The sequence below is a fragment of the Cariama cristata genome, unplaced genomic scaffold (assembly GCF_000690535.1).
Source record: "Cariama cristata isolate BGI_N322 unplaced genomic scaffold, ASM69053v1 scaffold2994, whole genome shotgun sequence".
Lineage (NCBI taxonomy): Eukaryota > Metazoa > Chordata > Aves > Cariamiformes > Cariamidae > Cariama > Cariama cristata.
The window spans coordinates 124396-147289 of NW_009612215.1; positions in this window are offsets into that span (position 1 = coordinate 124396).

Genomic DNA, 22894 nt, shown 5'->3' on the forward strand with positions numbered 1-22894 from the left:
CTTTATTAGAGAGATTTTGGGTTGATATTCAATATTAACATGGCTGAATTCTTCATTAATTTTGGAATACAACATTTAACATTTCTGAAGTGAAGAGCTGATAAAAATCTACTTTAAAAGAGAGTTTTCTGTCATTATGAATATTTGTAAAATAATGCATATTGTTTATGGGTAGACCTGTTTTTCAGCTAAGAATCTTTCAGACACTGGTGTATGCATAGCAAAGCCATGAAACAGGTGGTGAATTAGTTTTGAGAAAAATAACAAACCAGTGCATCACTAAGTAAATCTTTGACAATCTGTTTAGTATCTCTTAATTAAAAAAAAAAAAAAAAATCAGAATATACCTAACTTTACCATGTAAGCAGATGAAATTGAGTCTAATTTACATCACTTGTTCGGTTACAGGTGTTTAGAAGATTTAATGCATCTTTAAACTGTCCAAATGCCCTCAACAGTGACCCAGCAGCTGCAGCTTGTTATTTGTCTCTAGCATCAGACCACATATTAAATCATTGTAGCAGAAAACAAATTCACTTAATTTTAGGTGTTTGACTACTTTATTTCTTTCTCAAAATGTCTAAATCTTGAACATAAATTTTCCTGTATCACACACAGAGAAATTAGTATTTGTGCTATTGATACCATGTTGTTGACAGATGGAGAAGATGGCATTGCAAAGCAGCCAGAAACAATTAATGCCTCTATTAAGTAGTGTGTAGCTTTCCAAGGGTTACAATTCACCTGTTCAATTTTTTTTAAAGTTATATCCTCTAAGAGGATGAACAATAATTTTGTCAGATGCTTTGCCCAAGGGAAGAGAGAGAGGTCACATATGCCTTAAACTTATGAATTATAAAAATCAGCAGCGTTTTATTTACTTTGTATTTTACCTATGTACAGGGATGTATAGCAAATTAAAACTGCATCAGAAGTGTGTTTGCCCTGCCTCAGCCCCCTAAACCAGCACCCTATCATATCTGTGGAGCTCATTGCCATGGTGGGCCACAGCTTCAAAATGTTTAGTCTGTTAAAAAATGAACGTTACAGATTCCCAGTATATTGTTCATTGGTAGCAATTAAAAACAAAGACCTGGATACACACTCCAACTCAGGTGTTCCTTAAACTGATGGTTGTCAAAAACAAAAGAGAAGACCAAGTGATATTAAAGTATGGCTGAAGCCTTTTTTGTCATATGCCTTCCCTAAGTGCATGCCACCGTACGGTCATTCTGCATCCTATGTTCCCAGAGATCACAGGAAATTATGAACAGAGTTAACACCAAAGTCTCTTTCCAGCTCACTTCATTAGATGGCAAAAAGCTTTTGAGGTCATGATATTTATTAGGTGATCCTTCGAAATACCTATAATTAGTGAAATATGAATTTCTAATCAACTGGCATTGAAATGTTCTGCTTCTGGATACCAAAATCTCATCCTGACTTTGTTCAGTTATGGAAAACAATTAAGGAGAACAGAAGTCTATAATAACAGAAAGTTTTGCATCTTTGAATGAACTATTCATTCACTTAGTTTAATAATGATAAAACAAATCACGTATGATCTTTCGTACCTCATCAGCCTATTTATAACAGTATGCCCTTTATTATGACAGATTTTATGATATTTTGTGATGACCAGTCATGGGGAAAAAAATGTTTAATGTACTGATATCTAATTTTATTATCTCTGGTACCTATTAATTTTCTCAAAGCATTTCTTTGAATCGGCGCCAGTTTAAGCTACTGTACTTTCAAAGCAGGGCTATGAGAGGATCAAGAGCTAATCTAATAAATCAATAAGGGAGTCAAAAGACCGGTCACAGAGACAACTGCATAATTCACTGTTGACAGTAGTAACATGTAGAGCCTAGCTAAGCAATTTTTCTATTTACTACTAAACTTTATTTTTCTAAAGTAAAATGTCCATTCCCCAAGTGTGTGTTACAGCTTTCCGTGTTTCTGCTGCTTTGTAATGTATAAAATGTGATTTCCATGTCTGATTTTTATGAGATATTCTAGTCATGGGGAAGAAAATTTGTTTATTTTTTTAAAAAAATTTTTTTAAACTTAGTGAGCTGTAAGAGGCCAGCTGATTATTCCCACTGTCTAGTATGTCAGGGTGCTCAAAATACAGCAGAACTGGAACCCGTGAAGTTCTTACTATTAATATTTGTGCAACAATCCATTGTCTTTCTGGGTGCATCTGTCTGAACTTCCTCGTGTACGATACAACTGGGCACTGCTGAATCCTACCGGATGCAACACGAGATTTGTTCAAACAACCATGTTCGTTCTTCTCTTGTAGCAGATTATGTATAGAGAATATAAGCCGTAATGCAACCAGGCAAGCCTGTGTATCTCATGATTGCAACTACTATGTGCGTGTGTGTGTGAAGTTAGCTTTATTGGAAGCTACATTTACACAGTGAGAGGAGACTGCACAGCAGTCTTCCAACTCGCTGAACTAAACATAGCCCAGAATACAAAGCAGGAAAAACTGTATACAATGTTAACAATAATACTTGTCCTCCTTTTCCTTGTCACTCTATTTCTGCATTCCTTTGCTAGTTTTCATGTAGTTAAGTGTCTGTATTTACTCATTCTTGCCATAGGCTTGAGACTACATGAAATAAAGGAAGCTTACTTAGATGGATAGTAAAGAGGATATTTATTAAGAATGGTAGATTCCCTTTAAAGAGGAAATGAAGTCTTATTTTGACCTCCATCACCAAACCAAGTGAAGGAAATTTGAGTAGCTGACCCTGTTCTAAAGATATGTATATGCAGCTTTTGGACACAGAGACAGCCCAGAGGTATTTCCCATCGGCATCCCAAGGTTGATTAAAGGAACCCTATACCAGAAAGTGATTAACAATAATATACCCTCTTTCTCACATGCAGTATACATGAGAGTTCAGAGAGGAAAGAGACAATAAAACAGGAAGGTGAATTCCCTGTGCAACAGCCAGGATGTGCTGGACACATATCTGAGCCTTCCCAGATTTTTGCACTAACAAGTATTTGTAGTGTATGATGAGCATGAGGCAGTGGCCATGCAGCTGTAAAAACTCTTCGCACTGATTAACCTGAAATCTCCTGCCTTTTTTCCTGTACTTGCTCTTTAATATAACAAGACTAATTTCACATGAGACATCATAGCTCTAGATTCTAGATGATGTGTAGTTAGATTTTGGTAATGCTGTGCAGCTATTGCAGATTCATGACAGGCAGGTGGAATGTAATTGAAATGTCATTTATATCAAATCTGTAAGTCTGGTATAGTGCAGAAATGCAACGATACCATTTTAATATCATGAGTGGGAATGGTTAAGGTATGAAAACTCTAGGTATAGTCTTCACACTTCACACACACAGGCAGAGAATAGCAAACACTGACAACAGAAAAAAGGTTCATGGATGGAAAAAAACTGTGCAAATAATTGCTATAAGGAGTAAATGCCAGTGTTTTCCTAACTTTTTTGATTTGTCTATGTTAGAAAAAAAAAAAAAAATCAAGTTACAGTTCATCTGTTTCACAGCATTTTCCCTGACCTTTATAAATTCTTACTACTGGTCAGGGAAACAAGAGTTTGAAACTCCCACTTTATCATTTCATGCATAGAGTATAGAGAGAATATAAAGTTAAAATAAAAACCAAAGAAATTGTCTGGTTCAAGAAGTAATAAATGTGAATGTTGTATAAATTAACTTATTCACGATCAGCCTCACACAATTCTCATGGCTTTCATTTCTTGCCTCCTTGAAGGCTAGTTGCACCAAGCAATAATAGAACAAACTTACTCTGGCAAGCTGCGGTGGGTCTGGACACATTTTGCCTTTTGCTATCTTACCAGATGATCTGGCTGTTTCCTATGCTTCCTAGGGGACAAAGGAGATGACTTCTTGACTGTTTTTTGCAATTTTCAGTTTCACTGAAAGATACCATAATTCCAAGGTCATGTGCAAATGTATGCACCTCAGAATATAGAAAGCAACCAAAAAAACCCAAAAACCGAAAAGCCCAGCCAAAAAGAAAAGAGCAACAAAAAGTGTTCTAGCAATGTACAGAGTAAAGTATGACATAAGGAGGAGATGCCCTGTGCCCTCCCAATCTACCAAAAAGGGAAAGTTGGAAAGCATAACAGGACTATACGATTGGATTCAAAGAGAGGTAATTTGAGAAACTAACTTTAATGAGTACTCATTATTTCATAAACAGAGGCTGGACTTTCATTTGAGAGGCCGATTTAGTTTCTGCTGTTAGTGAAAGGCTGATGTTCTGGTAAAGCCTGGTGTCTGCAATGTCATTTTGGATGAGGCAACATCAGAGTTACTGTGGTACTTCTCATGGTAGATAGACGGTAAAGATGTTTTTTTAATACAGAGGAAAAAGGAAGGATGCATTTCTGTATTACTTTCAAACACAATTCAGATTCTCCTAGGAAGGATACCAAACTAAATTAGTGGAGACAGCCAATGAAAAATGAGTCTCTACTATATGAACAGGATGAAATCCTCCCCTGAGTAACCACAATCATATGTGCAGCAATGATTACATGAGCCACTTGAAGCAATATAAAATCCAGTCTCAGACTCCCTCCTGTCCATCCAATTCTACACAAAATTGCTTGCATAGAGAAGTCATAGATATTCCAGTCAGGTATGGGTATTGTCCGCAGAAAGTCTATTCATTAGGTGTCAGGTTGGGGTAAATGAATGACATAACCTTTGTAGAATTTCTCCTTCTGTTATTTGCAATTACTTTATGATAAAAGAAGCTTGAACACAAAATGAAAGTGATTCTTCCTTTGTCAGTCAGTGAATCAAGATGCACTTGAGAATATCTAAAGGAAGACTGTATTGCCAACCCTATAAAACAAGTGGTTGGCTGTTGTTAATTTTAGTGCACTAGAGCTGAGGATTAGTTATCCCTTCAGAACTGAAAGGGAAAAAAAACATATATGTGTTATTAAACACCAGCAATTAAAAAAAAATCTGCAAATATTATATGATGATGCTTGCAACCTTGGGAGCTGATGATTAGGTGTCTAACCACTGTATACTCAAACAACTAATGGCATTTTCGGTGACTATCAATGTGGGTTTAGAGAGAGAGAGAGAAGAGAATGAATATAAATTTAATTAAAATGTGCAACTTACACATATGAAGTTTTGGCCTCAGGCATTAATAATATGAGCCAGTGTTTCCTAAAATAATTAAGAGAAAGATAATTTCTCAATCTCCTGTCAATTTTCATAATTTAAAAACTAGAACTGTATTTACAACTAAAATTCCTTTATCTCAAAATATTAAATATCAAAAAGCTACTGTTACAAATTTCCAGTGAAATGAATCATGTAAGTTAGTTTTGGCCCAGACCATTCACCAAGCAATTCACTATTTCATGCAGTGACATACATTTATGTATTTGTGTAAGTACTAATAAAGTTCTGTCTCAAGGATATATACTCTTGAAGTGGGATAGATAAATATCAGGAAAACATTGCCTGATGAGGTGGTGGGCAGTGGCAGAGCAATTAGTATGTTCTAGAGTATCTCTAGTATATTGAATGTGCATCTCTCTTGCCTTTTCCTCAAAAGCTTGTCCTCGTGTTTGATGAGATTTTAGCCTTAAATATCCTGTTGCTTGACTTCCTATGGGTATTCAATACTGCCTCCTAGAATTTCAAAAATTCTGGTAAAGTCACAAGTGCTTGAGTCTGCACTTGGCAAGGTAAAGTCCTTTGTGATCATATGTCAGCAAAATTATTGTGATCTCTAAAGCTGAAACACTTCATATATGAATGAAGTTCAAGTGCATTTGAAAGAGAATGTTTTCTAGAATGTTTTAAACAGCCTAGATAGCAGCAGATAACTCTTAAGCTTTTCTCTTCAAAGTAAAAACTTCTGTCAATTATGTAATTTATTAATCTTCTCTAATAGAAGTTGAGATTTATATACCCAAATACTGGGGGGTGGGGTGTTATTGAACTCTTATACCTTATAACAGTTGTTTCAGCATGAGAAATAGCTAAGTTTAAATTGACTTATTTCCTCAAATGAAAAAGGTTCACATGCTTTCCTGTGAGAAAATGTATTTTCCTAAAGAATTCAACAAGGGAGGGAAGCAACTTGAAAATTCACCTGCAGCCAGTAATTTGCCAAAGCCACAGAAATAGGCAAATCATATCACTTTATTGTTTGCTTTGAGCAGATATAACCTAGGTATAACTGGATGGTTAGTGGGATACAACCCTTACTGTGTTTAACTGTATTTATTTCATTCAGTTGAAAGATTATTTTTCTTATATTGCTTTATATAAGTCAGGAACACAGAAACACCACCCTCTCCTCTAAGTAATAATGAGAGACAAACAACCCTCACACCAGCAGAACCAGCCACATCTGCATTCCAGACACATCTTTGTCTGTGCTGGAACAAAACCATTGGGAATAAATAAATGAGAGCTTTACCTTGCCTGATGGTCTGTCTTTTTTTTTTTTTTTTTTTTTCCCCCAATACACAGAGTATCTATAAAACATATAAGACATGACTATTTTGAAATGTGTGTACTGTTACAGCATTTTCTGTAGTTGTAATGCGGATACAATTCTTGGATTATGGTCTTGCACTTCCATACGCACTGATGAGGATACCATATCCCTCTGATATTTCCCATGGAGAAACATGTCTGCAGATGTTGCACAGGTAACCTGCCCTATTTGGTCAATCAGTTGTCCTCAGGACATTTATTAACAGTAACTGTACCATATGGTAAATCTGATCCTCCTCATGCTTTGCTGGACAATTTTTTGTACTTGTGCAACAAAACCAAATTCAATCAAGTCCAACAAGTTCAAATGTGTTGATTAATTATGTGTGTACAGAGACTACACACATCAACTTTTCAGTAAGTCCAGCTTCTCCTGAATGGCTGGATTTGCCATATATGAGCAATAAACACAGTCAGGATTTCTGGAGGATTGATAACTCAGATGAAATGTGACCATCTCTAGTATTGCCTTCAGGCTAGGTTTCCTAGGTAGAAAGAAAGCATCCAGGGAGTTCTGGGTATGTTTGTCCTACCCATAACTCAACTGAGCTTCTCATGCTTAAAAAGTAGCTTGGGACTCAAACTCTGCATGGTCCTTATTTCATAAATTCCCTCTGTTTCTCATTTAAGGTAAGGCATTTATATAATGAAATTAGCCATATCTATAGAAGCCTGTCATGATTTTGAACCTTTGCTACAATTGTCCTGATTGATAATATGAATTGTATCTGATTGCAGCCAAGTTCTATTCTGCTACCGAATTTGTTATAAAAAGGATGACATTTGGACAGAAAGTTAACTAGAAACTAAACACTTTCCCCCACACTCTCTATCCATTCTTTTTGCATCTCTTCTGTTATTTTAGATTATTTTGTTGAGAAGTCAACTGTATTGCTTTCTATCACAAAATAACTTGAAAAGATTTCCATAACTTCTAGTAACTCTGAGGCACTGTGACCATTTGATGTTACCCACTGTGGTGAAGACAGAGTTAGGATGAATCTAATTTTAGGGCACAGGTGAAAGTAAATGTAATATCTTTTTCTGACCCTTAAGGCAATCATATTTTCACCGTCACATTTATACAGTGGGGATATATATAAAAAAAAGCTTCCTTTTTACCATGTCAACTCACTGGTCTTTCTACAACAATTGATGAAAACACCATCAATAAACTTTGCATTAAAACACATTGATGCTTAATACTTATTCCATGGAGGGTTCCATGGAAGCTCTATCTATGGATATTCTTGTTTGAACACATATGAGCATAGGTGATGCTAACTGCCATAGACTTCACAAGAGGACTTCTAATTTACAGACCCCCAAAAAAGTGGTTTTGTTTTCACTATTCTTGCCGGTGCTGACCTGGATTTTTCACCAATTGGATGGATGCCAAGCTACTGCCTGTGTAACTACCATATGAATTTATTCTCATTAGTATCCCCATGACACAGTAAATAATCAAAACTGTTTCATATAATAATACAGCAATTTTTGTTCCTGAGTAAGCTCCCGAGGGTTAGATTTTGCTCTCAGTTTGGCAATCTAATGTGTGGTCTGGCTTTTGCCATCACTTTTACGATAATCAGAAGATTAGAACAGAGAAGGAAAATTGAAACACCAGCATCAAAAAATATTTGACAGAACTTTTGTCCTAAGGCTGCTGAAGTGACGCATTTTTCCCCATCTCACATTTTTTTTCACTTCTGCTGTACTGAGTCTCCAGCTGGAATGACAGTAATTAATCCATTAGGTCACAAAAATTATGCAAATCCTGGAAGAATTGCTTGCCTTACAAATACGAGCAGGCAAATTGGTATTTATATATATATAATAGGGCCAACTTGAAACTTTTCGGTCCTAACTGCCTGTTGGAGGGCCAACAACTTTTAGTCTTTGAGAGAGTAGCTTTTTTAATACACTGAATTTCTTCTGCAGTGGGGAATCCCAGAAAAGTAAAATGTAAATCTCTTGCATCGTGTAAGCTTTATTAAATGGTCAGCAAGCTCTTTTAATGCTGCTTCTGTAACACATTTTGTAAAGGATTAGGTGGCACTTCAGTACTACATATACCTTTTCTCTCCATGGGGGAAATTCTTTCAAATGAAGGCATGTAAAAGTGGTATTGCTAGTAAGTACCAAAAAAAACCCACCACTGCAAAGAAAGGACTTGTATGTTTTACTGACCTGGATGGACCATTGTTTAGAGATAATATGTATATAGATAAAAAGAACAAAGAATAGTTGAAGAGATATTCTTCATGTCTTACTGTTTTTCACTTTATTTTTCTCACAGATCATTTTGTTGAGGTGATATGTTTTGTTGTGGTACATACAATTTTTACCGAATTGTTGCACACTATATTGGATGCTATACGATCAGATGAACATGTTCATAGCATGGGTGAATTTTTTGTTTCTTCATTTTGCTTAATGTCATTAGATTTTTTTTTTTCCTTAGGGTTTAGGAAGAAAATTAAAGCTACAGGAAAACGTATTTACGTTTGGTAAAACGTATTTGTCAGTTTGGTCCGTCTGCAAATCAGAGGATTAGGTTTTCAACATTTCAAGACACATTTTAAGCATTTGGTTTAGAGTGTAATGTATGTTCTGGCTTCTGTGTGCATAGGGCATTAACTAGTTCTCATGGATTTCAGTGGATGCTTACTCTTGAAAAAGAGCAACTCAAAATAAGAAACTATTTTTTTATGGTTTTAGTAGTAATAGTAGGAATCTTTTCAAGAAGAGTGGATTAATTTTGAATAATTATTCAGTGAGGATTCTTCCAAGAACCAGATCATTTTAGGTACAGACTCGTGCTAATTTGTAGTTATTATGAAGCAGAAGGGAAGCTGCAGAGTACAAGAAGGGCAGTTGGTAGTTCTAGAGGGACCACAGGTGGCAGACAATAAAGATGGCGAACGAGCAGAGCATTAGATAAAGATGGCGAAGTCTGAGCTCTCATTAATTTTATACCTATGATACTGTTGGATGTTGCAGCTGATTCCAAAATTGCATGCAGATTCTGCAAACACTGCCATGGCTTCTTGCTAAAACAGGGTGACTTCTCCTGGTGCAACACAAGTCTGAAAAGTTACTTTTGTGAATCTAACTTCTGGTGTTCATACTGCGTAAAGAAACCTTAGAAGTTCAATTCTGAACCAAAAACTTCTTTCACTGTGAGCAGTGGTTGAAACTCACTGGTAGCTGAGCTGGAACTTTGGGCCATGCTGTGTGATTCAAGTCCCTGCGGGGTACATTTGTCAGCCTCTTGAAAGAGATTAATGAAATGGTGACCCATTTAGCACAAGTCTTGGTGGATTGCTAATAAGCTTTAAGAACTTCACAAAATCTTTTTAAAGAAACCAGGGATGTGTTGTTAAGAGACTTTTCGAGGACTCTGGGGTGCTCCATGGTCAGTGACAGGCCTTGTCGGGACAGCTGAAACATGCACTTTCTTTATTCAGCTTCGTTAACAGTCAGATATTGTGTGTATTGTCTCTGTTGGAATACTGTTTACCTTGAACTCCCTCAGGTTTCAAAGTAAACTTGCACGGAGAAATTAGAATATGATTTTGTTTGTGCTGCTGGACTACTTTGTTCTACAGACTGGGTTTTTTAGTAGGGATTTTTATGAGGAACATCAAGTGTTGTCATCTATGATTTAATCTTCCTCCTGTTTGGCTTTTCTGTCACATTCTCATTAAAGATTTTCTAAAATCTGCCAGGATATAAGCAATTTAAACCCCTGTCTCCACTCCTCATATAAGGTGTAGGGTTTTAATCTCATTTGTTTGGATTGCCAGGCTGGAATAGCAAAGTCAGTCATAGTACAGGTATTGGGTTTTTGCATATTTAAAGTGCAAATCTTTAATGAAATACTTCTCATTACAGGAAACAGTTTTGAACCCATTATGCTGATGGAGTATGAAAATAAGTCAGCAATGGGTTTCTCAAGGGACCCAAGAGTTCGCAGTAGAGCCAAGGCTTGAGTTTGTTTTCAGATCCGCAGATACTTCTGCCTTCTGAAGTCCTTCCATAGGGAACCATGCTGGGCTTCTCCAGCTCTTGCTGGCTGTCACTGCACTTTGCTTAACTGAGATGTCCTGAGCCGTTCTCTGTGGCAGATTCTTCAGTCTGTGAGGTTTTTATTTTACTGACTTTTTGTCTTTTACTCCCCCAAATGACCATCTTCCTGTTTGCCCCAAAGAAAAATGAATTACACCTAGAACTTAATAAAGCAACTATTGGAGGATGGTATTGCATGTCTTCTAATTAGAAGGCTGAGCTAAACTGTGGCATCCTGAATATGTAGGGTGAAAGTGCTGGAGGTTATTAATCTGGAAATCCACGATTTTTCACACAAAAAAGCTGCGCTGTGTGCTGAATACATTGTCTCAAACCTCCATTTTGGCATAAAGCAAAGCCGCATGCCTGACCCTTGCCTTTCATTTCTTAAGGAATACAGAGTGCTGTGTAAGAACATGATGGTTATTGTACAATGGCAAGATACTTGGGAATTTCAGGATGAGTTGTCTGTGGACTTGACATACTCCCTCTGCATGTCAAGTGCTTCTATTTTACTCGAAAATTCAGCGAAAGGAAATTGCTTCTGTTCTTCTGCTCACTGGAAATTTGAAAGCAGCATTTAGTCAATTCTAATCTATCCACTGGTTTACACTCTGAGATTTAGTATTTCTGTGATATCTGCGTTTTAAACCTTCTGTTAGGGCCTGTGATGCCTCTGTCATCGAAGCCCATAATGGTTACAGCACAGTCTAGTGGCATTTCCAGCCATTAAAATTTTGGCCATAAGGCTACAGTACCAGAAACTTTTAAATGTCATTTTGAGGAAAATGAATACCAGCAATGCAGTCACAGATTTCCAGTTTAACACCTGACAGCTTCACTGGAACAGTGATTTCAGTCCAGGAGTTCATATCTTGTTGATTAGGATTAGCAGCTTCATTTGAAAATGGGCTTTATTTAACAAGTACTCCAACTGAGGTACCTGCAAGAAAACCTGTTTTAACGTTTAGGGCTCCAATGGGAGAGCAGTCTCCTGGCACATCATCACTGCATTGTCTGTTATCACCAACCTGCCATCTCATTCTCTCAGATGCATGGTCTAGATTATTCTTTCTGTGATACAGGAATAACTACTACTTCTTCCAGAACACAGAGTACAAAATTATGTTTCCAGTACTCTTTCTGCTAGGTTTTAAGCTTGCTTGGGACAGGATAGCCCTTACTTTCTCTGTGGTCACATATTACAAATAATGTAAGCAAAATGCTGCAGAAGAAAAATTATACAGTAAGGTAGGGAACTGTCTCTTTCACTCCATACCAGTGGTGTTGCGCCTTCAGTGGAGAAAAAAAGTGAAGAAGTAAAAGCCAAATGTGCACAAAACTTCTGCAGAAAGACATTGTATAATACATGAGACTATCTAAGTACCTACTAAGGTGTTTATACATGCTTCTAATCTCACTCTAGTGCAGCTATTTTCCATGTTATGTAAATATATTTCAAGGCAGATTTTCAGACTCTGCTATTGACCTTACGGATTTTACTTTCCAACAATACTGGATTATACCATAAATCTTTGTGTAGTGAGAACTTCTTAAAAAAAAAAAAAAGATTTTTCAATCTGATAGAGTGCTAAATCTTTTTCTTTTTTAGAGTTTTTTTTTCAGATTTCAGTCATTGTCCAGTATAGATAATTTTCTCTGGAGTCCTCATAAAGCTTATACAGAGGTGCCTTTGAAAAATAACAGGGGATCCTATTTTTTTACATATGAATAGAGATAGTTTTTAAAATAAAAAAAAAAAATCCAAAGAGATTTTTTTACACGCTAGTGAGTTAGTGATATAAATGAGTAATGGTTCTAAACTGCAGAAAAGCAGCTTAGAATTAATGAAAGAGTTGATATGCAACTGACAAATAATGGGATCTATTCTGAGGAAGTTGTTGGCTTTCTTCTGTTTCTTTTGTGTAGATATCTCTTATAAATAATGACAGTCCTAGAAAAACATAGCTTCTTGTATGTCATCTAAATGTAGCCATGAATGAAAAAGCTTCCTTCCTTTTTGCATTTCTTAAAATGTTTTTTCTCAAGAAGTTTGCTCTTTGGCCAAAAGTTTTAGCTAGGGTAGATAGGTAGATGTAGGTGTAAAACTCATAAAATGGGGATTTACTAAATAAATGCCAATGGGCTCCTCTAATAAAATTATGCAGTGTGCCTGAACAGCCAAATTAATTAGAGAACAAAGCATCTATTTACAAACAAGTATTTTGGTAAACAGCAGTGAAAACACAAGATTAAGGTGGCCAGCTCTCTTAATTATCTTCCATGGAATCGATCTGCTACTTATGAGTAGCTTAATTTGCTGAGCTATTGGTATGTTTACAAGTCTGTAATAAGAACTTCGGTAGTTTGTTTATTTTCCTTGGGATGTTCAATGTCCTGTTTGAGAAAATACCAAGTCCCATCCGTGCTCTGCTGTCACGGCTGCACATCCTTCACTCTGCATTAACCTAGATTTTTATTCTGTCTTGATTCTTCTTTAGTACATTTTCAAGGACCATGGAGACAAGTGTGTTTTACAAGCTTTTTGCAGAGTGATCTTAAAATAGGAAGTTGTAAACTGTTGTTCTTTTGCTCTCTTGAAAACAGCTCCTCACCAAGTGTTGCCGTCAAAATGAATTAGCCCAGTAGATGCTAGTGATCATGACTGTGTATTTAAAATCCACAGTCTCTTCAAATGCTGTGGTACCAATGATTTTGGTATTTTCCCTGAGACTAGCCTCCTGAAAATGTAAAGCTCTGGAATGCTAAACGAAAATTGCCTCTCTGTCACGTTAACATTTTTGGAGTCTTTTTCCATAGTAACCCAAATCTAGTGACATTGTTCCTCACGCAGTTATTCTCAACTCAAGCTTTACATACATAGGTGAATATGCTTATTTGTGGTTATACTATAAGGTTATTCCAAAACCATACCTAGAAGTGCATGGTATTAAGGATCTGGAGGAGATTCTGTGATGCTGCAGAGGTTAAAGCAGCTTTTGTCATAGACAGAAGCACCCCCAGCCACTTTCTGATTTAAAGCAGTCTTCAGATTTACAGCAGCTTCCTGGAGGCTGCCTGTGGGCTACTCTGTTGTCTGGAATATCCCCAGATTTCCATAATATTTTAACAAAGACAAAGACATCTGGGGGAGACCAGTGAGAGGCCGTTTACCATGTAGTTGTGCTGCTTTTGCTGCAGGACAGTTCCTTGCCTGGAGCCGTGGTAGCAGCAGGTCGGTTCTGTTCTGCTTGCACACTGCCAGCACATCAGAGCCCTGCACCACTACTGGCATTATACAGATGAACATAAAGAAGTATAAACATTTTAAAGGTACATAGTTCAATATTTAGTTAGTTAGTTAGTTAAAGTGAAGGATGCAGAACTAAATGTGTTTAAATTAAAGAGCTGTCTTGGACATCTCAAAACCCAAACAAGGGAGATTTTAGGTAAAGAACAAGTGATATTTTGGGACAGATTAGGATTTGAATATTCACAGTGGTGGGTTTATTAGCAGCTTGAAAAATACCAGATAGGTTTTGCTTTTCTTTACCTATAGGCAGCCAGTGCTTTTGTTTTTTTAAAGATGCATAGAACTCTTCCCTTTTCAACCCAAATGGGAACTGAGACTGTATTGGGGTTGAAGTAAGGTTGATGCTTGTTTCTGTGAAGAAATGATTTCAAATATGGCCAAAGGCAGAAGTTAAAGGTTTCTCTCATTACAGTTCCACCCCAGCAACAATGATCCAGGAGCATTTATGCTGACAAGGAACTAGTAAGGTTTAGAAATTCCCTAATACAACAGTTCTCACTCTAACTACAACTTTGAATAGTCAGGAAAAGCCAGATAGGTGCGACATGGTCTGTAGAGTGGTGTTTTGCTGAGATTGTTGAAGGAAGGCTTCCTGACTGCTTTTGCAGTTATGCTGTTTTGCTAGAAGTGTAATCCTTTACACTGACACATCTCCAAATTCCTTGTTGAATATTCATACACTCAAAAGAGGCTAAAATTGAACGATTATTCTCCCTGTTTTGATCGTCACTATTTATCTTGACTTCAGGTATGTGCATAACACTCTGTGTGTGTTCCCCATTGGAATGAACCCTGTTATAGTTATATTTTGCATTTTCATAGTATAAAAGCCACATTTTATCTCACAACAGATGATCACATTCTCAGGAGGGAAAATGCTGCTGAACGGCAAGTGTCTTCTCTTTGGATTTGTCTTGGAAGAGAAGTGTTATCATGTTACTAACCAGCAGAAATGTGCATTGTTGTGATGGTCTTTCTACCGACCACCTATGGTCCCAGTGTGTTTGTCATGTGCTTTGTCTGACAGTATTCACTTGCTCAGCCCAGCATTTTGATGTAATTCACTTCCATGTAGAGTCATATTTGAATTAGATCAGCTAATTTTTGGCCATGATGGTTTCTACTAGTATCATAACCAGAATGTTTCTGGCTATTCCTGTCTTTTTTTCCTCTCTTTGTCCTCCCTTGATTAATGTGCAATCTTAATTAACCTGTACTAGCAATCTGTGGGGAGCGCTGCTTGTTTGGAAGATGGTAGAAAAGAAAAATATTAAAGGCTTATATGAAAAAATTATCTTGGAAAATTCCTATTGAAGTATTGTATTTATAATCTCATGCTTTTGCAAAGTTCAGAAAAAGTTTGCTGCTCCATGCCACATTTTAAAATATAAATACGTCTACTCATTCATTTTTCTCTTGGCTTGTATATTGTCTTTCCACTTTATTTTGCAAAATAAATGTGTGACACTATGATCTCTTTTCATTTTAAAATATTTTTTCCTATAATTCTGCAAATATTGGGGAATGTTGTTCCTAGTGCTATCTTCCTGACTGCTGCAGAACCAGAACCAGGTATGTAATTTGCACTTTTTTCAAGACAGACATTAACTTGCTTCTCTCCTTCAGAAAACTACTGAATATTATATAGACCCTATGAGATTTTTTAAATTCTCGTTTGAATGTGGTGGATGACATGGTGTTTCATCCTGGTGCCAGACAAATTAATGTCAACTGTTACACCATTCTAGCATAAGGCTTCCCACAGTCTTGTATTTCTGAAAGGTGCACTTCATGGAGGACACGTCTTGGTTCAAAGAAGGGTCAGAGGGAGTTATTTTTATGAATTATTTTGCATTTATATAGCATCTTTTCTTCACTGATAGTTTATAGCTAATTACACCTGAAAATCCCAATGGGTAAACTAAAGCATAACATTCAGTGAGTACAGTATCAAAAGCAGCCACTAAGGACGTTGGAGTTTGTCACTTTTCAGTGACATACAGTATTTATGAAACTTTGCAGGGGGAGAGATTCCAGTTTGAGAGTTGGTGACTAACCAGCTTCTCTGGTTAAAATTTAAATCTTGCATGCCTAATGACAGCCATCTTAAAGTTGCTTTTTAAAATTGAGCCCCTTGGTAATATGCGAAAAGCTATACAGAAAATCAATGGTGAGTTGGGAAAAAGCTAAAATCATGAGTCTGCTGTTTTGAAATTTTTTGTAATGGTTTTGTAGCTGTTCAGGATATATTTTGTTTTAAATGAAACTTGACATTTACATCATAGAAATATTTGGTTTGTACACAGTCAGAATAAGAAAAGCTGAAACCTTCCAATCTTTTGTGGACCAGCAATTTGGAATTATTTATGAGAAAAATGTAATATTTCATTTTCATATTTTCAATTAAAGTAAATTGAAAACAAAGCTGTCCAGATCAATTCAGTGAAAAGAAATATTCTGACTTGGGTTAAAACAACCTGAAATGAACCCTTTCATTTATTGTATTCCTTTTTGTGTGTCATTGGTATTATTTTTTTCTCTAGTAGAAAATACAAGTGAGGGGGGAAAAATCAATGTTTTTTTTAGTTGTTTTTTTTTTCCTCAGAATTTGAATTCTTATTTAAAATATTATTGCTGAAAATATTTAGCATCTCTAGCTCAGTCCATCTACAGGTAATGATTCTATATAGCCTTTTGGAGTGTAAAGAAGCATGGTTTGCACTTATTTGCTGCCTGCTGACATCAGAGTGGAAGACAGTCCACTCAGAAGACTTGTACCCTGCCACAACCTGCCTTTGTCTTATCTTTAGCCTTTTTCCTCCTCTGGTTACACTGGTCTTTTTAATTAAAAAATGTATGTGGTATTTGAACAATACCTTATTTGCTTGACTTGGGGAATTCTGAACCTGTACTCAAATGTCAGGGAGTTCATATTAGTGTTTGAGTTTCATATTCTGTTGCATATGTTAAGTCCCTTTATGGCTCCCTTTGGACAGACGCATGCTTTAGATATATCCTTCACGTACTGTTTTTACAAAAAAGCTATTTTACATTGTTCCCACAGATAAAAACTCCTGGCATAGTTTCATCTCCTCTAAAATGAGCTGCTAATGCTGGATTTAAATTCTTTCCTGCTGTGAGTTGCCAGGCAACTGCCACACAAATTCACCTGCAAGCGGCTGGTTTTGTCCATTGTCCCCTTCTCAGGCATGGAAGTAAAAACTCCATCTAGGAGTTTACTAGGCTTTCCTGAGCCAGGTGAATTAAGCTGAATCCACACAGAATGGGGCTAGAAAGCATGCCAGTCCCTCCACCCGATGGCTCTGTTCCCATGCTTGAAGAAGCAGTTACCTTGCTCCAGGCAACAAACAAAGCTGGAACCAGCTGATACTTGTGCTTCTACCTCCGTGTCTGGAAGACTAAGCGTTGTATCCTCAGTGTTTTAAGTGCGAATATAGTTGGATAAAAATTCCATTTAGCTTGATATTTCTTCCCTTTTTGTCAAATGTATGCTTTTTTTTTCTGGTTGCGGGAATGAGAAAGTAACCTTCTGAGAATATTTACCAGTATTGATTCAGTCTAGCTCAGGCTGATGATGTTCTGAGTTTACTTGTGTTTCTTAAGCTCACCAAGGGAACACAAAGCCATTGGCATTATTAACAAATATTTGTGAGAGCCTGGGCTTTTTTCCTCTCATGTCTCCAGATGCGTATTCTATTCTTCTGATTTTGAAGGTAGCTAATTTTTTATAGCTGTTTTGATTTTGCTTACAGCAAATATGTGAACAAGGTTAAAAGTGCATCCACTTTTTATGGTTCCTAGTCAGTCAGGAGTGCAGTGAGATTGCATGGGAATGGGACTGGTTACCTCACAAAACTGGTGCAGCATTCAGTTTTTCTGAAACTGATGCTTGGTACATTTGTTGTAGTGTGTGGTCAGACTTTCTGTTATTCTGGCATTACCTGCTGAGAACCTGCTCTGTGGGACAGAGCTGACCATGGAGCAGCTCTTGGGGACATGTACCCGTGTCTGTGGGTAAGATCTCCTTTTTGAGATCTCCATCAGAGTAGACTGGTGACTTGGTTTAAGCTTCCTTAATCTGTCCCTGGCATATCATAGTACTGTTCCAAAGCTGGACTTAAGTGGTTACATCTTTAGAAAAAGCTTGTTTGAACTACTGTGGTACATGTTCTGGGTCGTGCTTAAAACTGTCTCTGTTAACTTTGGGTGCATTTACTCCAGTAAAGAGTTCAGCCCAATTTTTCTGTTGTGTGCTCTGGCTCTTCCTCAACGCCAGTGTATATTAATGAAGGACCAAACTAGGGGAAAGCTGCTCTCACACTTTGCTGAGTGCTGCTTGTACCTGCCAGTAGTTTCACCATTCTATGTCCTATATGGTGCTGGCATTTGAAAATATTACATATTTGGCTCTGACGTACAGAAAAAAAAAGAAAGAATGGCTCATGGTTAGGCTGCTGAGCAGGAGGAAGAGGAAATGTCACTGTCCAAAGATGTGATGTCTTTCTGGTAAAATACGGTGTTGTTAATAGCTGTAACTTCTGTTTCAGCTGACTGGTATTGCTTCTTTCCTCCACTATATGGAAACATTAAGAACTCAAGTATAGTAACAAAATGTTGAAATCTGTAAGCAGTGCAATAAATTTTACATCCATGTTGACACAACAAATGATATGACGCTGATCTGACAAATGCCATGTAGTGGGCAGAATCCCCATGCTGGAGGCTTTAGTAAAATTATAATACTTTCCTTAATGATGCAAGGCTGTGTGTGAGATCAGACAAGCCAGTAACCACCATTGCTTATGATGACAGTCACCGTATTTCACAAGTCCAGGGACTCTGAGGATGCCTTCCTGCTGCCAACCCAGTGCATCCAAATCAGGCCAGGCCTGGCTGGCCCCCATCTCGCCACACTTCTGTCCAGTGAGTTTATTGTACAGGTGCTGCAGGTGCTGGTGCATCTCCTGCCACTTTCTTGGCGTAGGAACTGACAGCAAGCCTGTCGCTAATTACTAAGTGTCTAAGTCTAAGCGTCAAAAGCCTCTAATGGCTAAAAAAACAATTGCAAACTTGGAAAAGAATAGGTTTGTTTCCATCTACTGAAGGAAGATCTTCATATACCATCAGAGAATGTACAGAATGCCAAAACCAGGATTTTTGAACTAGGTGTTTACTTAGTTCAGACTTTGAAGGAAATAGGGCAGTTGTGATTTTATGAACATTTGCTCTGAAGAGAAAAAATAGCTTCAGTTTGTATCATAAATTGTCTGAGCAATGAGATGTATCGTTTCAATGAATATTCAGCCTGAGGGCTTTAGTTACTGAAGTAATTTTTTACTTAATACCAAGCACTAATAAATAATATTTTTCATATTCCCGCTAGTATATCATTTATATAATAACTTTCAAACGTGGAATAATACTAAAAGCTGTTTAAGTGGGATTGCTGGCTTTAAATCTAGATGTTATTTTTATAATTTGCTCTTATGCTTATTGTTAATCATAATATGCCTGTTGATCACTTCGGGTCCACAGCAGTACTCTTGGCCAATGGCTATTGTGCTGCAGTTTCACAGTCAGTTTATTATGAAGAGGGAGACATTAAAATGGATGTATTATATTATCCAAGGACTTTTGGCAAACATTTACCGTAAAGCTCCAAACGTTCTGCAGGGGTCTGTGTACCAACCTATTTTCAAGACATAGCCCTGCACTGAATTGATTCTACTCTGAAAATCAAAATCTCATTCTGTAGTGCATAATCACAGCTGATTTTGTGAATTCATGTGAAGAATCTTAATAGCATAGCTTTAGTCAGGCATGCTATGATAGTGCTTGCTGTTTAGATTTTTTAACATGTAACATTTACTTTATTTACTTTTAAAAAACTAGTTAGTGTTGAAAAACTTGGGGTTTTATTCTGCTGGATAAATGAAACTTTTTTTTCTGAAACAAATGAAAAATTCGCACAAATTTTGCAAATGAAATATTTTTGGGCACATTTGGGAGCATTTATCAAAACACTTTAATTTTTGTTTTCCTCATAAACCACTTTTATGAGATTTTGTTTGTTTTTATTAAATTTTCTTTTAAAAAGCATAACAATTTAGAGAAAATTTTCTAATGCGTTTCAGTGCTTTCAGTTTACTATGTGTTTTGACGTGCTTCAATATGTATGAAGAACCAAGAAATAATTCATAAAAAATGTTTCCCTGCAAAATCAGGAGATTTGACAGTTATGTACCCTATGTGATACAGAGTGGATTTAGAAAATAAAGGACAGAACTTAGAAAAAATTTCTAGTAGATGAATATCTTGATCTTTTTCTGCTCTAAATTAAGCTTCTTAAGCTTGAAAATTTCCACTTACAAAAAACGAAGTCCAGCAGGTGCGAAATGGCATTGCACCTTTAGAGGTAAAAATGCCAATGAACTGTTTTCTATGTACTCTGTTTAGAAAAAATAAGGAAGGTATAGGAGTTAGAATCTTTTCTTGTGAAGCATATTTATTTTTTTAGTATAAACTATGACAGCAAACATTTTAAAGGGCTTGGAGTTAAATATATGAAAAACATAGCAGGAACTCCATGAAGAAGCCACGTCAGGGACTTGTAATTAAACCAGAAAAGGTCGCTGACAGCAATGATGCTCCTCATTCTAAATTACGTTTTGTTTCTGTTTCTGCTGAATGAATAATTAACACTCTGACCTTGTACATCTCCTTAGCATTAAGGCTATGACACAGACTTACCAAAGGACTGCAAATCCATACTAATAAAATGGTTATTACACCCTTGACCTCTGCGTAGTGTAAATAAAAACTGGATCTTAGTGGGGCTAATGGCTTAATCTCAGTTAATTTGGGGCTTCTGGGATTTTTTGGCACATAACCTTAGAATCTCTTCCTATTGCTGTTCCCCCACAATCTCCACCTTTCTTGGTGTTGCAGTAGAACTGGTTGGCAGCTATCTTGTAGCATGAGAAGGGTATGGCAGATGATACAATAAGTAACTTAAATTTATTCCTGATCCTCAACTCTTTTTTGAGCTTCATTTTAAAGATACCTCCCTGTCACCAAATGCACTTTTTGTTCTTCACTTTCGATTTGTTTGGGGAAAAACTCATGAAACACCGTGCGATTTCTCTCTTCTCTTTGCTAATTATACAAATTGTTCTAGTTTGTTTAAATGTTATTTTTTGAGGTTTTATGTCAGTAACAGTCCTCAGGTACTTGTGGTACTGTCCCAGCAAGTGCCAATTTAGAGCTACCCACCATCAAGTTATTGATCTTTAAATAGAAAAAGAATGAAGGATTGTTTTCCTCCCATCAAGAATAGAAAAATAATCATTTCAGCAAAGGTTATCTTGAGAAACATCTCTGTCTGAGAATCATCGAAGTGTAGAAATGTTTTGGCAGAGAAAAATTCAATTTTCTGGAATACTGTGGCATGCGAAGAAAGAAACTACTTTACATCCTCCTCTCATTTCTAGAGAAGTTTCAAGCACGAGGAGTTTGTCTCAGTTTTGAGCTATAAACTCTAATAAGTGAAACAAGTCTAACCATTGAATAGTTATTGAAGCTAAATGTACTTAGAGGTATCAGTAAACCACACTGATGGCAGTTGAAGTTCCTTGCTCAAGAGTGCTGCAGACAGGGGCACTGCAGAGCATTACTCTAAATGTTCCACTCTTACACAAAAAAACCTAAGGGACTACAACCTTTCTTCATTTATACACCCTATTGGAAGTGGACACTGAACCTAATTGCAACGCTAGATTTTAATCAGCGAAGGAAGGGTGGAGACTTAGCCTTAGCACCGAAGACAAGCTGCTTATAAAAATTGCCTGCTAGAGGAATAGAATGAATATAGTTTGCTTTTATATGGGAATGCATCTCTGTTGTTTGTGGAAAAAAAACCACAACAAACCCTGCATGGACAAATCTTCTGAATAAGATATTTATTGTTCTAGCAACATGTTGAGACACTCACATTGAAAAAAGAAGCGCTTGGTATTTGCAAACTGAAATAAAGATAGATGTCTGTTTCTGTGCATGTACAAAATCAAATGTCTGGGAGACAAAAACTTTCTTTATTAGCAGTTGATCTGCCTGGTTTGTCAGTGCCGTAAAGAAAATGCACTTAAAATTATCAATTAGTAATTTATTATAGATTTGTTATATAGTTACTTGCCGAATTATTTACTCATATTTCCATGTAAAACAGGGGATTACTTAGCTTTTACAAGAATGAGGAACATCACTTTCCAATGCAAATTCATAGCCAGCGATTCCCAGGTAGCACACAGTAGTTCACATTCCCAGCACATAGGTCCAATTGCAATTACTTAATGAATCCTAATTTATTTTGGAACATTGATGCAAATACAGTCAGCACCAGATGGTGCCTGTTGCTTCTGTGTTGGAGAGTTCCCTTGGACATCTACGACAGGGACTGAGCATAAAAGCCTTCAGGTCAGAAGGCACCTCCAGAGGTCTCCAGTCCACCCTCATGCTCAAAAGGAAGGGCTAACGTCAAAGTCTGAACAAGTTTCTCTGGGCTTTTTCCAGCCTAGTTTTGGAAAAGTCCAAGGGAATTCTTAAAAATGAAGAGTCTCCTAAAGCTAAAATTGGAATACATGTCATGTGAGCTGAGGTGGTGATGTTTATACAGTGGAGTCTGTGGCACTTGAGACTTACTGTGAGACAAGATGATATGCATGTGTCTCTGTGTGCAAATGTGGGCTTTTAGGAGCCAGGGTGAAGTAGGGCCAGAGGTGCATTTAGGTGATTAAATATCCAGGCAAGTTTGTTGTCCACATGGGGGTTACTTTAGCAGGCTCCAAGACGTGAGTTCCTTGGAACCCACAGCTATCCACTTGCTCTTGCCCTCCCTTCTCCTTATGAAAAACATAAAGGTAAAGCTTCTTTAGT